General features: G+C 44.8%; 1 long non-coding RNA gene across 1 annotated transcript; it reads left to right on the top strand.

The window, feature by feature from the left end:
• The first annotated feature begins 2,547 nt into the window (after positions 1-2,547).
• On the top strand, positions 2,548-16,042 carry LOC140539564 (uncharacterized). Its single transcript, XR_011977837.1, has 3 exons — positions 2,548-2,827; positions 12,547-12,640; positions 15,473-16,042. It is a non-coding gene; the product is annotated as an uncharacterized lncRNA (long non-coding RNA).
• Positions 16,043-16,187: the final 145 nt, after the last annotated feature.

Raw genomic sequence — 16,187 nt, 5'->3', positions numbered from 1 at the left:
CTAGCTGACACGTGACCGTGTTACACAATCAGGGCACAGTAATCAAGTGTGATGATTTACAAGTAAGTCATCAGGTTGCAGGTACATTTAACCCCAGAGTGATCACAGGATCACAGGATTACAGGATCACAGGATCACAGGATCACAGGATCACACTACAGCCCGAACAGCCTCTACTCTCACTGTGTCAAACCGAGTGAGCGAGCACGTGTTTGCGAGCCGCTGACGCTCCTCGTGACTTTTTCTTTGTTGTGTAAACGACTCGCACGGAACTGCCTGGGGGGGTAACAGCGCCCCCTGGTGGAGAATCCCAAGCCTGCAGTTCTGCATGTCGTACTGTAAAATACATTCACTAAAGTTTTCACTAAAATTTCAGATGAACTGCATTTGTAAAAGCGAAAAGGAGAAGAATATCACTGTAGCCTCAGTTCCAGCAGTAAATACACTCTCAGCTTTAAAAAACTGAAGGTAAGAAAATCGCCATTTAATGCAACAGGAGCTAGCGTTAGCTGACTGCCGGACGCTCTGCTGTGTATTAAATAAGTATTAATCACAATAACCTGAAAACTGAATCCTAGATATGCTCCTAAATCCTCACTGACATAATAAAGCCCCCTCAAATCCTTAGACCCGCTTAGACAACATGGTAATCATGCTGGTCTAATGTCAGATGTTTGAACGTGATGAACTAAGACTGACCAAAACAAATAATCTCAAATACTTAATAAATCAAAAAATAAAACGAATTTTTCCTTCTTTTTTTTTACATTAACTCAGTTTTGTTTTTTGTTTTGTTTTGTTTCCATTTTTGGAGATTTTGGTAGCTATGATTTAGTAGAGAGGAAATGTGTGTACATGTATTCATAAAGTTTGTCTTTTGTCTTATTATGGATTTTAAAAGGACGAGTAATTCAAAAGTAAAAAAGTAATCAAAAGTCATTTCTTTATTATAGAAATCCTCACTAATAACTCTCTATACCTGTAAACCCTAAACCTCACACTCAGTCTAACCCTAAACCTCACACTCAGTCTAACCCTAACCCTAAACCTCACACTCAGTCTAACCCTAAACCTCACACTCAGTCTAACCCTAACCTTAAACTTCACACTCAGTCTAACCCTAAACCTCACACTCAGTCTAACCCTAAACCTCACACTCAGTCTAACCCTCACCCTAAACCTCACACTCAGTCTAACCCTAACCTTAAACTTCACACTCAGTCTAACCCTAAACCTCACACTCAGTCTAACCCTCACCCTAAACCTCACACTCAGTCTAACCCTAACCCTAACCCTAAACTTCACACTCAGTCTAACCCTAAACCTCACACTCAGTCTAACCCTAACCTAAACCTCACAGTCAGTCTAACCCTAAACCTAAACTTCACACTCAGTCTAACCCTAAACCTCACACTCAGTCTAACCTTAACCTAAACCTCACAGTCAGTCTAACCCTAAACCTAAACCTCACACTCAGTCTAACCCTAACCTTAAACTTCACACTCAGTCTAACCCTCACCCTAAACCTCACACTCAGTCTAACCCTAACCTAAACCTCACACTGAGTCTAACTCTAACCTAAACCTCACACTCAGTCTAACTCTAACCTTAAACTTTGCACTCAGTCTAATGCTAAACCTCACACTCAGTCTAACCTTAACCTAAACCTCACACTCAGTCTAACTCTAACCTTAAACTGTACACTCAGTCTAACCCTAAACCTTACACTTAGTCTAACCCTAACCCTAAACCTCACACCCAGTCTAACCTTAACCTAAACCTCACACTCAGTCTAACCCTAACCTAAACCGCACACTCTGTCTAACCCTAACCTAAACCTCACACTCAGTCTAACCTTAACCCTAAACCTCACACTCAGTCTAACTCTAACCTTAAACTTTACACTCAGTCTAACCCTAAACCTTACACTTAGTCTAACCCTAACCCTAAACCTCACACCCAGTCTAACCTTAACCTAAACTTCACACTCAGTCTAACCCTAACCTTAAACCTCACACTCAGTCTAACCCTAACCTAAACCGCACACTCTGTCTAACCCTAACCTAAACCTCACACTCAGTCTAACCTTAACCCTAAACCTCACACTCAGTCTAACTCTAACCTTAAACTTTACACTCAGTCTAACCCTAAACCTTACACTTAGTCTAACCCTAACCCTAAACCTCACACCCAGTCTAACCTTAACCTAAACTTCACACTCAGTCTAACCCTAACCTTAAACCTCACACTCAGTCTAACCCTAACCTAAACCTAAGCCCGATGTTGATCACTAGCCGAGTGTGGCTGGACTGCTGCTGGACTGCTGCTGGACTGCTGCTCTCCCTCACTCAGCTCCCCTGATTCAGCTGATTAACCAGTGAACCGATTCCTCGTGCGCTGCTTCAGGAAAATACAACAATGAGCAGAGCAGGGGGTCCCCAGGATTCAATTTGGAAACCACTGGGGGGCATTAGAATAGTGTGACCACTGAGCAACCCGCGCGCACACACACACACACATACATGTGTTCATCAATCCACAGAGCACTGCACTGACCATTCACTCCATCATGTGTGTCATGCGTGGCACATTAGGTAATGTGGGACACACACACACACGCGCGCGCGCGCACGGTAAATATCTCCTCTACTCCCCCTCCCCTCCCCTCTCTGCTCCTCTCCTCGTGCCTGCTCGGGATTCTGCACCGAGTTCCTCCAAAGCCTCCGCGAGCCTCCTCCTCTCCTGCTGGATCTCTGATGGCTTCCTCGTGGATCTGCTAGATCTGCTGGATCTCTGCGTCTCTCAGAAAGGGGATCCGGGTTGCCAGGTATTCTACCTACGGTTTACTACCTAATGCTTCAGTGATGCACGCGATCATAAAAACATCGATTACAAGATACCCAGCAGCAGTTGGCTGACTGACACCAGCGCGCGCTCCTCCTCGTTCACTTCACATTTCAGCTTCATCACTGGTGTGTTTATATCGCTCAATGGCAGGCACTCCTCGAGCTCTCCTCGAGCTCAAAGCTGCGACGTGCATGTGCATTAGACCGGGGCAAAAGTGGCGCGCGCGTGATTTTCCCGCAGCTCTGGACTCTCGTACACGCGCCGAGTGCATGCGTGCACTAGCTGGAGTTTATAAGGCGACAGAAATCAGCAGGATTGGCTGCATTACCTGTTTGCTGGGTTTGGGTGACCCGGTGCAAAGCCTCCACGCTCTCCACCTGCGTTTACTTTCCTGGGGAGTTCGCACGCGCCCTTAAGAGAGTCCAGTTCTGGGGAAATGGGCAAAACTGCAGAACTTGTAAACGCACGCGCTATGGGGAACATCGCATCCAGCTCAGGACCAGCTTTTACTGCTACCTGGTTTCAGATGGTCTAAGCTGGTCATTGATGGTCAAGGTGGTAAAAAGCTGGTCATCCAGACGAGAACATACCCTATGCTGGTAAGCCAGCTCTTGACCAGTCTAGCTCTTGACCATTTGGTGGTTTAGCTGGTCCCATGACCATGACCACCATGATCAACTTGGCCAAGCTGGTTGACGAGTTTGGTCAGGCTGGTTGTCTGGTGGACCAGCTTTGTCATGCTGATCACACTGGTCTTCCAGCCTCGTCCGGCTTGTCATTTTGGTCAACCAACACAACCAAAGTGGCTGACCAGCATGACCACACTGGTTCACCAGATGGTCAACCATCATGACCAAGGTGGTTGACCAGTATGACAAGCATGACCACACTGGTCCACCAGATGACCAGCCTGAACAAACTGGTCAACCACCTTGGTCATACTGGTAGATTAGCTTGGTCATGCTGGTCATACTGGTCAACCATCATGACCAAGGTGGTTGACCAGTGTGACAAGCATGACCACACTGGTCCACCAGATGACCAGCCTGAACAAACTGGTCAACCACCTTGGTCATACTGGTAGATTAGCTTGGTCATGCTGGTCATACTGGTCAACCATCATGACCAAGGTGGTTGACCAATATGACAAGCATGACCACACTGGTTTACCAGATGACCAGCCTGAACAAACAGGTCAACCACCTTGGTCATGCTGGTCATACTGGTCAACCATCATGACCAAGGTGGTTGACCAGTGTGACAGGCATGACCACACTGGTCCACCAGATGACCAGCCTGAACAAACAGGTCAACCACCTTGGTCATACTGGTAGACTAGCTTGGTCATGCTGGTCATACTGGTCAACCATCATGACCAAGGTGGTTGACCAGTGTGACAAGCATGACCACACTGGTTCACCAGATGACCAGCCTGAACAAACTGGTCAACCAGCTTGGTTATACTAGTCATATTGGTCAACCACCTTGGTCATGATGATTGTCCAGTATGACTGGGATGTGCCCATTAAAGCCAAGAATATCATATTTCATAGATATTTTAAAGAGAGACCTCAGCAAATCAGTGTGATAATGAAATATTTATTAAATAATATATAAAGAATATTTAATAGAAATATCGAATAAAACAAAGACATAATAAGTAATCATATTTAAGAAAATAAAATCAGATCTGCCCTCTGGTGGATTACCCGTGCACTGCATGCACCAGAAAAACACATACAGATTTATAACTATCGAAGTAAAATATTAAAGGCAGCTCAGAGTATAAGGGTCAGTTTTGTGTTTCATAGGTTTTTATTTTTATTAAAAGTGACATATATATATTACATCAGCTACAAAATAAAAGTCATATATGCAACAATTGATTTATTTATTTTAATAATCAGAGGCCAGAGGGTCAAATTAGAATTTTATAGAATTGTCTGGCAATTATTTCATGGTTTAGGCTTTTAAGGTGAATCTATGTGAAGACCACCACACCAGGAGTGTCTGCCTCGTAAAGGACCCCTTGAGTGCCTTTGTTCTTAAGTGTAATTGACCAGTCGTGGGGTAAACTGAGTGTATTAGTGTTGGTGGTGTATGTGTGTGTTATGTGTGAGCTGTAATCCAGAGAGGTTGTGTGTGAAATACATGGTTTCTGAAATCAACAAGTTCAACAGTAAACACACAGGACATCGAATATTTGGTTAAAGGTCCCTTAGCCAGTTGCACCTTAACCAGATGCACCTTAACCCCTTCTAATGAGTGCATTCAGCTACTTTAAGTTGCACCCATTGCTGACACAGATGTGCAAATCTACACATGCAGCTTGTGTAGTCCCTGTAAAGAAGAACTGCCAGTGGAATAGGCTTAATTCCAGGCGTGGGCTAGAGGGGTATAAAGCCCCCCAGCACTGAGCTGTGGAGCAGTGGAATGATGGATGGTGCTCCTTTTGGGAGGAGTTGAGGAGTTGGGGTTGATGAGGTGAGCTGGTGATCATCTACTCTTGTCACTGAATGCAGTCAAATCCTCACAGCAATGCTCCTCCAAAATCTAGTAGAAAGCCTTCTTCCCGGGACAGTAGAGAGCAGGATAAACTCTTGATTGATGTCCCAATACTTGTGTCACAACACCTTTAATAGAAGCCAGCAGGTGGTTTCTTTAATCTACTGACTGTAGGAACGAACCGTATGATACAGCTGATCAAGACTAGGTTGAAAAACACTGGAGTGTTACTTTAAACACCACCAGGCTGGTGATCAGGGACCTGACTTTAATTGCACCATGTCCCAATTCCCGCAGCAGGTGCTGTTGCTGACTGAAGAAGTTTGCATCAGTGCTGCAGCAGCTGCTCAGAGAATATTTGGTTTGTTGAGGGAAACATTGATGAGGTTTGACATTTAGATTGAGATCATGAGAGAAACTCTCTCTCTTACTTCATCCTTCTCTCTTCCTTTCCTCTGTTTCGTTCCCTGTAAATGCCAGGGCACAGGCTCTGATTGTAACAGTCCTCGCTGATGACTGTAATGCAGCTCTGCTCTTGCTATTACTGCCTCTCTCGCTCTCTCTCTCTCATTCATTGGCTTCTGGTAGAAGGGATACTGGTTTGATGCTAATTGTGATGAACTTTACGAAAACATGTCCCAGTCTTGCCATTGCACAGTCCGTCCATGAGCATGCCGTCCAGAAACCATCTGGAGGGTCTGTCTGTGTGTGTGTGTGTGTGTGTGTGTGTGTGTCTCAAATGTAGAAATGTCAAGGAGAAGGCCTGGCTCAGTGTGACTCACGCTCTCAGAATCATCTCAGATGGATGGCTGGCCAGCCAGTGGTGCGATGGCAATTGGATGTGTCCAGCTGTGAACTGGCGCGCACTCTTGGCTAATGTGAATGGCTCAGACAGCTGGGGGGGGGGGGGGGGGGGGGGGGGGGCGGGTTACCCACTGGGCTTTCGAAAACCTCTTGGACAGAACACACAGGCGGCTGTTCTACAGGAATCTGGAACTTCACTTGATGTCTTTGCACATGTGCTGCGAGGGCTTGGGTTATTTATTAAGGTCATAACAATAATAATAATCATAATAATAAGGTTACATTTATAATGTTACACAGGAATTGTGTCGCCCACAAATGCTCAGATGTCATTTTCCAAGCCAATTTACTACCTCAGACCTTTCATTAAGGGGAACAGATGGTTCACCACACTGGTGAAGCTCACAGACCCACATATTCTAACACTGTAACACTGTAACTGTGCGATGTGCTGTTGAAAAGCTGGAGAGATTGTAGCCGGTTAGCTTTTAGCCTTGCCTCCTCTCACTGTCCTGCCTTTCTTAACTCTTACCAGTCAAAAATAAGTCAGTGTTTCCCTTCTGATGTGAATTTAGCTCTAGTTTGGTTCAGCTGAGGTCGTCCAGTTTGACATTTAGAATTATGGAATCATGGAAACATCTGAAGGAGCTGTTGCAAAACTAAAAATACAATCAATAAAATCCAGTACAATACAAAAATGGATAAAACTGATACATAATTACACTGATAGATAATCTATAATAAATGTCATATAATATTTCTCAAACTTAAACATGGTATTATTTATTTAAACACTGAATAGAATATTTTCTATTACGTTACACTGATAATAAAAATGTTTAAGTTATGAGTTTGCTAAAGCGCTGTCATGTCAAATTCAATGTTTCTCAATGTTTCTATTAATATCTTTGTGATAATACAGCCCAGAAATACCGTACAGACATTTCCTGAATCCGTAGAGCCGTGCTTTCCATTGTATCTTATTGCCAGATTGTACAAGACTCTCATCCGGAGTTACGAGGCTGGGAAGACGGGTCGAGATACTTGTCTCTGCCTCTTGCTGTGTCTAACTTGCGGATTTGTGTGTTTGCCATCTGCCTCTTATCTGTAATTGCTGGATTTGTACGTCCATCTAAGGTTTTGCGATAAATTGACCAATGGACACTCAGAAACCCGTCTTCTGTCTCTCACCATTTATATATACTATGTGATTCAGACATTCCACTGCTTCAGTGAAGCTAAGACTCTGGTGAACAAGAAATATGAAGAATTTCTAAAACCTTCAGACTTTCTTCAGAGTATCTCTCTACACAGTGCTCTAGGTCACATGGGGTCTCATTCTTGAGAGAGCTGAGATTGTTCTGAACATTTAAATATAAAACATGTGGCTATTATTTTATATGCAAGTGCCTTTAAAGCGAATTTAAGAAGATATTAAGAAGATATGCAGTCAGACTCCAGAAAACGCTCCAATAACCAAAATATGTAACGTTCAGAGCAGTCAAGGTAACATTCTGCTAACCAAACCTTTCTAGCTGGGGTCTGGTTTCACAGCTCTGTAGTGGTTATGCTGGATTTTGAGACTGACTGATGAGACAGTGCTGTTCATAGTGTCTCGCTTCCATGTACCGACCTCTCATTATTCAGCTGTACCAAGCAAATACAGTTTAAGGTTCAGTGAATAATTCATACTGTTTACTGGATAATACGCCTAAAGCCCAATTACTCAATTATAAACCTATGGTTTAGGGGGTTAATTGCTGCTCCTGTTAGATGAGTTCCCACATCATATACTGAGGAAACAACAAATTCACTACCCACAATGCAACAGTGGAGTGAGATATAATGATGAAGGTCAGAGTAATCAGCCGGATAGCAATCTGGGTTTGTTTGGAAACAATAATTTTTTCCTCTGACATCATGCAGCTGCTCACTTTCCTGCAAAGCACCCTGACAGCGATCTGCATCACATGACATTTATTTTCCTTCTTTTCCTTTTTTCCTATTTTTATTTATTCCCTCTATTCTAACCTGTAATCCAGAAGCCACAGGAAATATCTCTGCCTGAAATAATCACACACACACACACACACACACACAAGCACGCGTCACTAAAATTTGACGTTTGTGGAATTTACAATGGACTTGGCATTTTGCCAGTGATCTATAATCGCAGTTAGGAGAAGCCTGTTAAAAGCGAAGCGTAGCGAACGCAGCACTCATTAGCCTTCTCCTCCAGCACCACAAGCATTCCCGCAAATGCGAGACGCCCAAATGAACAGCACTGGGGGAAAAAGTCACTGTTAGAACATACATGATACATTCTAAAGCCCAGCAGTAAGACCCTACACTGTGTGGACAAAAGTATTGGGACACCCACTCATTCATTGTTACTTCCAAAATCAAGGGGATTAAAAAAAAGAGTCTCTACTGTCCAGGAAAGTCTTACTACTAGAGCTTGAGGATATTTGCTGTGAGGATCTGATTTGATTGTGTTCAGCCACAAGAGTGTTAGTAAGGTCAGGATGTTGGATGATCACCACCCCATCCCACCTCACCCCAAACTCATCTTAAAAGTACTGGATGGAGCTCCACCACCATCATTCCAGAGAACACAGTTCTTCCACAGCTCCACAGCTCCATGCTGGGGGGCTCTATTCCCCTCTAACCCACTGTTTATCTGCTCCAGACAGTCCTATTCTACTGTCAGTACTTCTCTACCGGGACTACACAAGCCGTGTGTGTGCATTTGCAAATCTGTGTTAGCAATGGGTGCAACTTACAATAGCTGAATGTATTCATTAGAAGGTGTGTCCACAAACATTTGGACATGTAGTGAATTTTGCTGTGCAGGACTGGATCTTGTTTCTGTATTTATTTGGATAGCTCGTGAGGAACTTCAGTGTTTTTCTTATGTATTGAGGAGATGGCGTAGCCCCACCAGGACCGCCTGGCTGTTTCCATGTTGGGCTCAGAGGAGCTGGCGTTGTGCTTGGCAGTCAGTGTGCACGCGCATCCCAGATGAAGGCTGGGACGTTATTTCCTGTGCCACACATGACACTGTGAATTGGCGGCAGAATGTTGTGAGATGTGTGTGTGTGTGTGTGTGTGCTTGTGCATGTGGTGGGAAATAAACTGATCCAAGTGTCAAGCATAAAAGCGTGTGTGTCTGTGTGTGTGTGTGTGAGAGAGAGAGAGAGAGAGAGAGAGAGAAAGAGAGGCAGGAGCAGAAATGCATCAGGTCTTTTTGCTCCATGCAGTTAGTTTCCTGTGATCTCACTGATCTCAGCTCCTTGCTCTGATTGTGTGTGTGTGTGTGTGTGTGTGTGTGTGTGTGTGGTTCTGTTGCATTGTAGTATAATTCCCTGGGTGTCATTCTTTCAGCTGAGGACTGAAGGCCTGGAAGAGTGGTGCAGAAGGAGATGGACAGCAGCTCTCTGAGATCCGTGCTGCCGATCCTCGTGACGTTCATTGTGGCTGGAGGCGTTTTTATGAGCAGATCTGACGGACACCCCGGTTGGCGTGACCTGTGCCGCGTTTGAGCTGTTATTGGGAGAGAACCGGCAGACGCAGAACCAAGCAGGATCAGCATGCAAAGCCACGCTCCGAGATCACCCAGAATAGCTCTGCTTTCTATTCTCACCTCAACTGTCTGTGCTATAATATGCAGCCAGGCTGTCCTCCTAGAGGAAGAGAGAGAGAGAGAGAGAAGTGCTTGGAGGAGTCATTGTGCGTTGCTGACAGGCGCTTTTGTAAAACACAGCTCAGTCTGCCATGCAGACCTCCTCATAGCATGTGTATAATTACACACTGTGTGTAACGCTTGTTCTGACATGACCTCCTCTCCTCCTTCCTCTTCTCTTCTCTCTCCAACAGCCTGTTCCTGCTGCTCCGGCAGTGTTTAACAAAAAGCAGGGGAGCTGCTCCTTACTCCCTGTGCTCTTACAACCACAGCATCAGCACCACTTACTATAAGTTAGTTAGGGGTGGAAGACAATATCGGAATATCGGAGTATCACGATATTATGTTTTACAAAGCTGTATCTATTCTCAAATACACACTATTGTTTATTTGGTTGGTGTGGCGCAACAGATAACTCTACTACTTGCCACTAAGCTACCGCACCATGTGGGAGACTGGGGTTCGATTCCCGGTCTGGGTGACTATGCTGCGCTGCATCAATAAGAGTCCTTGGGCAAGACTCCTAACGCTACATTGGTCCACCTCTGTAATATAAGTAACCTTGTAAGTTGCTCTGGATAAGAGCGTCAGCTAAATGCCGCAAATGTAAATGCAAATGTAAATGTATTAATTAATAGTTCATGTAAAGATTGGTAGTAGACAGTAGCTCCCATTGCATATATCGCCACAGAATATTGCCTTGCTTACAGTATCGCAATATATCAAATACATCGTAACCCCTGTATCGTGGCATGTATCATACACCACAGCAGGTTCTTGCCAGTAGTTCACAGCCCTGTTATAAACACGGGTCAGTAGGGAATGTGAGGGACAACGGTGTATCCCCTGGCTGCCCAAATTTGGCCTACCACAAAGTAACACTTTTATACCACCCTGATCAGTGATATTACAAACGCCAGCCAAATACTGTGTGCCCCCTCCCTTTGCACCAAAACAGCCCTGACCCGTCCAGGCATGAGCTCCACTCCACATACCAGCATTCACTTTTTCAGCAGTTTGTGCTTCAGTAGCTCTTCTGTGAGATCAGACCAGACAGCCTTCATTCCCGATGCCCATCAATGAGTCTAGGGTGCCCATGACCCTGTCACTGGTCCACCAGTTGTCTTTGCTTGGAGCAGTTTTGGTTGGTACTTGGAAAACTCCACAAGACCTGCCTGATGTGATTGCAGTAATATTCTTTTCTTCTTCTTTTCCTGATTCCAGCTGTTTCAGCTTTGGTTTGTGAATGCTATTGATGACCTGTGGGCTTGCATACAGCTTTTGGATAAGTGCAATAGTATTCGTACAGTAAGTGTGCGAACAAAACCTTTGTGGCCAAAACACTCCCATAGGAATGCATTGAAATGTGTCCATAAACTTTTAACCAAAAAAATAAAATCTCTACAGAACTTCTCTACAGGTCACATTTTTTGAGCTAAAAAGACCAAAATACACAGAACTATAAGAGATCCTTATTCAAGATCCAATATTCAAACTATACCTATCTGACACTGACTATAAGAACTCTCACATTCCCTCTCATACTCTCTCACACTTACTGCCAAACCTCTCACACACAGTCATGCTCTCTCACACTCAAAAATTGGCCTAAAGGGCCTCTCATTCTGGCCAGCAGAGTTACATAGTGCAGTAGCAGCTTTCCAGCCTGGAGTGCCAATGACAGAGATGCCATTTTTCCTGTTACGGTCAGTGGAGCATCAACCCCATTCGAAAGCTGATATGCTACATTGACAAAAGTATTGGGACACCAGCTCATTCAGTGTTTGTTCTGAAATTGAGGATGTTAAAAAACGTATCCTGCTTTTGTTGGAGTAACTGTCTCTACTGTCCAGGAACAAAGGCTTTCTGCTAGATTTTGGAGGAGCACTGCTGTGAGGATTTGATTGCATTCAGTGACAAGAGCATCCCAAAAGTATTGGATCGAGCACCATCCATCATTCCAGAGAACACAGTTCCACTGCGCCAATGCTGAGGGGCTTTATACCCCTCTAGCCCATGCATGGCATTTGGCACGGTGCCAATAAGGTCATGTTTTTCTGCTTTCTATTGACAATACTTCTCATTAGAAGGAGTGTCCACTAAACATGTGTGCATATGATGTATTTTAAGGTGTAAATGCGACATAATATTGGTTACTTCCGACCTGCATTAACATCCTGAACCCTTATTATTCAGTGACTGTTGTAAAACTGGTACACGACTTATTTCATTCAAGGGCAAGAAAGAAAAGAATGTGCCCACATACAGGCCTTTAGGCATTAAACGTACATTAGGTTGAATGGTACCTTCAACAGGTTTCTGTAAACCCTGGCAACAGTAACTATGAAAGACTGCATTTGTGCTGGACAGATCAATTCATCCCACCTCTCTTCCATCAAGCAATGCTGTGATGTATAGCCGTGGCTGAAAGCTCGTACTGTCAGGAGCCTGACTGCTTCGTATAAGCTGCTAGGTGACTTTACTCAGGAGGGATGCTTCAGCTTCTGTGATAACATCAGCACTAGTGCGGAAACACACACTCACACTCACACATACACACACACACACACACACTTACTTTTCCTCACTGCAGGAGGGGCCCGTCACTATTATTTCCCTTCGCAGTCTCCCCAAACGGGGGCGGATTTAATCTAGGCGGAACAGGCCTCATGCTAGCCTGCTCTAATCTGCACTCTCTCCTCTTTTAGACTCTCTTCCATTTGTGATTCAGCCGCTGAGGCGTGCAGGAGTGGCTCCGCTTCACAAAGTGCAGTGTGTCTTCAGAGCTGGGCTTGAAACGAGGTGGGTGAGTGTGTGTGAGAGAGATGCAAATTGAGTGTGTGTGAGAGAGATGCAAATTGGCCTTCATGGCTTCATTCTATGCATTGGTACCAACTAAAACAGATTGTTATCGAAGTGAATTAACTGCAAGAAGGAAGAGATAAAGAGTGTGCGTCAGAGAAAGAAGACACACACACACACACACACACACACACACACACAAATGACAGCTTGGAGATCACAACCCATTAGCTCAGGGGAGCGTATGAGGACTGGGGTACTTAGTGTCCAGTTCTAAAAGACCGAATTATTTATGCAGCACTGTGTGTGTGTGTGTGTGTGCTTGTGTGTGTGTATACTCCATATAAATCTGTAGTTGTGTGTGGAGGTGGAGCTCCTCTTCAGAGACACACTGGCTGCTCAGCATGCAGCTGCCCTTTGTGCTCCGAGCCTCTCCTATCCAACACCACTCCGCTCACTGCTGCACGAGTGGGCTGATCACTACTACAGATAAAATGCTGCCAGCTAACCGCAGCCAACTTCTTCATGACTGGGCTTTTTTTTTTAGTCTTTCAGTGATTTTTGTTCTCAATAAAGCCAAAAGTTCTCAATCAGGTAGGCTCAGACCTAGCTTTGACTCAGACAGTCCAGAAATGTGGCATGGTACACTCTTTTAAACAAGGCCATAGTAGAACCATTCTGTAAAAGGGGACACTAAATGTCCAAATGTTTGTGGACATCCCTTCTAATGAATGCAATCAGCTACTTTAAGTTTCACCCACTGCTGACACAGATGTGCAAATGCACACACATATACTGCTTATCTAGTCCCTGTAGGGAAGTACTGTCAATAGAATAGGACTCTCTAGAGCAGATAAACATGGACCTATGGGCACCATGCTGCCTAACGCTAGGCGTGGGCTAGAGGGGTATAAAGACCTCCAGCATTGAGCTGTGGAGCAGTGGAACTACTGTGTTCTCTGGAATGATGGATGGTGCTTTTGGGAGGAGTTGGGGATGAGGTGTGGTGGTGATCATCCATCCATCCAACATCTTGACTAATTCTATATCCTCACAGCAATGCTCCAGAATCTAGTAGGAAGCCTTCTTCGCTTCCAGTTGAGACAGGATAAACTCTTTTTTAAAGACCCTTGATTTCAGAAGAAACAAAGAATAAGCAAATGTCCCAATACTTTTGTCCATATAGTGTATTTATGTGTGAAGAACCTTTTAAAGGTTTGAAGAAGTCGATGTAAAGGTTATTCTTACTCACAGCTCTTTTACAAAAGTGGTTCTTCTTCTATGGCATCGCTCAAGGAGCCCTTTGTACCACCTTCATTTCTAAGAGTGTAATGAGGTCCTATTCATAAAGTCATTGTGGTGTTGATGAGTGCACTGCTCTCTCCTTACCTCTGCAGTATTTTAACACCTATCCTCCAGTAACTGTCAATCAAAACTGACATGGTAATGAGGTTATGCATATTAATAACCAGTGTGCAGCACCTGTTTAGGTGCCAATGTCGACTAAACCTCAGAATCAGCACCACAGATTCTGAGAAAAGAAGCAGAAGAAATGTTTGGTAAAATAGAGCTGGTGCTCTTCATACTCAGGAAAATACATCAAATTACACTCACAGAGCACATCTGGTACACCATCTCATTCATGCAGTTAGTAGATCAACCAATCACGTGGTAGTGCAGCTTCAGGTATTGTTTACATCAACCATCAGAATGGAGAAAAATGTGGTCTCAGAGTGCTCAGCACAACAACACATTTAACCCCGAGGGAGATCAAACAGCAGAAGACCACATAGGGGTCCACTTCTGTCAGCCAAGAACAGAAAGCTGAGGTTGCAGTGAGCCCAGGCTGAAGACTGGAGAAACTTCAGCATTTTGCATGAATTCATGGACCCCCACCTGCCTTTTGTCAACAGGTTGGTGTAATGGTGTGGGCATTTCTTATTAATAAGGGGTCTGAGTGGTCCAGCGGACTAAGGTGCTGCCGCAATGATCGACAGATTGCTGGTTTGAATCCCAAGGTATGCTGCTTACCATCACCTCAATGTGCTGGCCGCCAGTTGGGTACCCGGCCCTTTTCTCTGAGTGCGAGGGGACGCTGCATTGGCGTTGGCTGTTCGAAAACAGTGGCTGGGTGCATATATATAATAGGGAGGTGGTAAAACGGGACATTTAGAGCATGAAGATGCTCCTGAAAGATCTGCAGGAATTGCATGATGCAGTCATGTCAACATGTACCAGAATCCCAAAGGCTTTTCTTTTTTTTCCTACATCTTGCAGAATCAATTCCACCAAGATTTGAGGAATCTTAACTGAATAATAACCATGAGAAAATTCCCACTCACAAGGGGACCCCAAGCTTTTGATTGGCAGTGCACATCACGCATCATACCCTCAGCACACTCTTCATCACTTACACCAGTATCTCATTTAACATTCATGATCATTTGTTTATTATGAATGACTAAATTGTTTTATGGAAAGTACTTGCAGCATGCAAAGCGGGAGCATATGGTGTGTGTGTGTGTGTGTGTGTGTGTGGCAGATGGAAAATTCAGAGAGAGACAGGCAGTAGGCTGAGCATCTGAAGGCTCGAGTGAGCACTGCAGGGTGAGGGAGAGAAAGGGATGTTTTAACAGCACTTTTCTCTTCTCTGCTCACTAGATCAGGATCAGGGCTCTCTGAGGTGCCTGCATTTTACAGAAATCTGCCATTTATTTGAGAAGTCATTCTATGAGTCATGGACGTGACTGACAGTTTTTTACTTCAGAGTTACTCTGTGGTTCAGAAAGTTCTGTGCTGGCTGTACTTTACGTTTTCTTCATTCTTTTTCAGGGGAACCAACTGAAGACACCTGGAGGATCGTGAAAGGGGAACATCAGCCTGTGCATGTTATGGATATGTGGATGCAACTGGTCCTGCTCCAGGTGTTGAATCCCACAGCAAAGCTGGGCTCAGAAAGAGAGGCCTGAAGCAGGAGATTTAGCAAGAAGGGAGAGATTAACTTTCTGCCTCCTGACCATGTGGACTTCTCCTGGACCAATACCTGAACCAGATTTTGAGTTTTCCTTTGTCAACTGTCGTGTCTCAGACGGGCAAGACACACGAGCATCTGTGAAGGTAGGAAACTAGGACGCACCTTCTTTTAATCCCTGAAGCAGATCAGGAGAACCTGTGTAGAGAAGGAAGGGCTGAGATGACAGTGTCGGATGGCAGAGGAAGAACGCAGCCTTGTTTGTTGTGTCGCTCTCATCTACAGACGGGGCTTTGAAGCCTCTCTATCTGCGGGGTGCACACACACCTCAGATCAGAGCAGCAGAAGCTGATTCAACGGATCTGCTGTGTGTGCGTGTGTGTGTCTGCTGTCCCACTTCGGGACTGCCGGGGCCGTGCCACTGCTTTCAGCATGGAGTCCACCAACGGTGCTGGAGGAATCTCCACGGCAGCAGTGGTAGCCATAGTCTGCAACGTACTGGTGGCCGTTCTCATCCTGGTTCTTTTCCTGATCCTCTACAAGGCCTGCAAGGTGCCCTCCAGCCAGGAGAGGGTG

The sequence above is a fragment of the Salminus brasiliensis genome, chromosome 18 (assembly GCF_030463535.1).
Source record: "Salminus brasiliensis chromosome 18, fSalBra1.hap2, whole genome shotgun sequence".
NCBI lineage: Eukaryota > Metazoa > Chordata > Actinopteri > Characiformes > Bryconidae > Salminus > Salminus brasiliensis.
The sequence above is the reverse complement of the archived record's forward strand: the minus strand, read 5'-3'. Positions and strand labels throughout refer to the sequence as shown.